Below are 848 nucleotides of genomic sequence, written 5' to 3'. Positions count from 1 at the left end.
GGAGTCCAGATATCTAGAACATGCTTACACATTCTTCTTCTTCTTAATATTACTATTATTCTGTGTATTGTTCTGAGCCAACATTAATCCTCTCAGAGGTATTTATAGAGACGTTTTTCAGCTGAGATGCAGAAGAGTTTTGTGTTTTCTGATTGTTGAAGAAAAGTCTCAGGAGGAGAGAGTTCTGAACCGAAGACGGGTTACAGTCAGTGTAATAACCTGATCTCTCAAACAACAGGTTTCACTCTGAAGAATGGAAGGTCTCTACATTAACAGCAGCTCACAGGACCAAAGCTACGATTACAGCAACACCACCTCCAACTACCAGAAAAACAGCAACACCACCTCCAACTACCAGAAAAACAGCAGCACCACCTCCAACTACCAGAATTTCAGCAGCACCACCTCCAACTACCAGAAAAACAGCAACACCACCTCCAACTACCAGAAAAACATCAGCATCACCTCCAACTACCAGAAAAACATCAGCACCACCTCCAACTACCAGAATTTCAGCAGCATCACCTCCAACTACCAGAATTTCAGCAGCACCACCCTCGACTACCAGAATTTCAGCAGCACCACCCCCGACTACCCGGATTACAACGAGTTCTATGAGTATTTAGAAAAACTTGATCTCATCACACATGTGGTGATATACATAATCGTTGCTGTCGGCCTTCTTTTGACCCTGGTGGCCATCTATTCTCTTTATTCTATGGTATGTACATTCTGACTGAGAGTTATTTATTTCCTGTCTGTGTGGTGTGTCTGTCCTACAGTCTGTCTGTCTGTAAAGGATCTGGATCTGGTTTGGGGGCTAGGTGTCAGGGGGCTGGGACAAAGGC

This window comes from Micropterus dolomieu, linkage group LG01, assembly GCF_021292245.1.
Source record: "Micropterus dolomieu isolate WLL.071019.BEF.003 ecotype Adirondacks linkage group LG01, ASM2129224v1, whole genome shotgun sequence".
In the NCBI taxonomy this organism is placed as follows: domain Eukaryota; kingdom Metazoa; phylum Chordata; class Actinopteri; order Centrarchiformes; family Centrarchidae; genus Micropterus; species Micropterus dolomieu.
The sequence above is the reverse complement of the archived record's forward strand: the minus strand, read 5'-3'. Positions refer to the sequence as shown.